Source organism: Octopus bimaculoides, chromosome 1 (genome assembly GCF_001194135.2).
Source record: "Octopus bimaculoides isolate UCB-OBI-ISO-001 chromosome 1, ASM119413v2, whole genome shotgun sequence".
NCBI lineage: Eukaryota > Metazoa > Mollusca > Cephalopoda > Octopoda > Octopodidae > Octopus > Octopus bimaculoides.
This window is the reverse complement of record NC_068981.1, coordinates 95,459,829-95,461,255: the sequence shown is the minus strand read 5'-3', so window position 1 is coordinate 95,461,255 and position 1,427 is coordinate 95,459,829.

Sequence of the window (1,427 nt, the reverse complement as noted above, 5' to 3'; positions counted from 1 at the left end):
GAGTGTGTGTGTGTAAGTGTGTGATGTGTGTGTGCGTGTGTCTGTGTCTGTGTGTGTGTCTGTGTCTGTGTGTGTGTCTGTGTGTGTGTGTCTATGTTTTATGCGAGTATATTAACACGCATTTTTAAATGACAAGAAAGCACTGATTGCTCACAAGGAATCAACGGAAGACGGGAAAAGTGATTGGTTAGTATTGATATTAATGTCATAAAGAAACAGGAGAGAAATGAAGCTGGAAAGAAGCAACACTTAATGTTCGTGACACACTTCTTTATATATCATATACTATACAAAACATAGCAGTACAACCTAGAAGCGAAATGCTATTGCCGTCTCAGTTTGCAAACTCGCCGACGATGAATCTCTTTCGTAGACACGACATAATATATAGATTTCTTACAAAGGCACAATTTTTATGGAAAAAGACCACAAATATCTAAAGATACCTCGGTACTTGTTTTATCCACATTCGTTCTACCCCGAGGAAGAAAACGAAACACAAATTAGATATTAGCGGGGAGTTAAACTTCAGATCGTGCAGTGTTTTATCGCTTAAGGTATTCAATCATCAAAACTCATTGCATAAGTTTTGTTTACTGATTGTAATAATAAATTCTAAGATGGTCGAATTAAGAAGTGGTTTACAGAAAAGCTCTGCTTTCCTGTTCTCGACGTCAACGAAAACTGTCGACTGTGGTGTGACATTACCAAAACAGACTTCAGTTGCGTCTGTCGAAGGATACGCATCATATGTAGCAAAACAAGTTTTACTTAACTTCGCAGTTTTTTTAATCACCCCCCGTTGTGCGAGACATACATGCGTTCATACATACATATACATCCAAAACATAGGTACACAAACGTATGTGTATATATATATATATATATATATATATATATATATATATATATATATATATATATATATATATGTGTATATACTTGTATATATATATATGTGTGTGTGTGTGTGTGTGTGTGTGTATTCAACTTACGATGAAAGTAAAGAACGTTTGCTTTAGAAGCGTTGAGATGTATTGAAAGATACACAAATAATTTATCCTCAAAAGCATGAAAATGCTAATACAGTAGCATGAACAGGATAAACTATCCATATATTGCAGAAAAGAAATCTTACTGGCCAGCCAGTAAGATTACGCGTCAAGTGCTTCACCTTTAAGCTAAATTGTCCAGTAACGAATTGTTCTGCAATTTTAGGATTTATAAATCTATCTTTATAAGACGCTAACGTTAAATTCAAGTTCTAAAGCAAACTTTCTTTGTTTACTCTCATCGTAAGTTGAATTTAACGTTAGCGTCTTATAAAGCTAGATTTATAAATCCTAAAATTGCAGAACAATTCGTTACTGAGCAGTTTAGCTTAAAGGTAAAGCACTTGACGCGTAATCAGAGAGATGTAGGTTCGA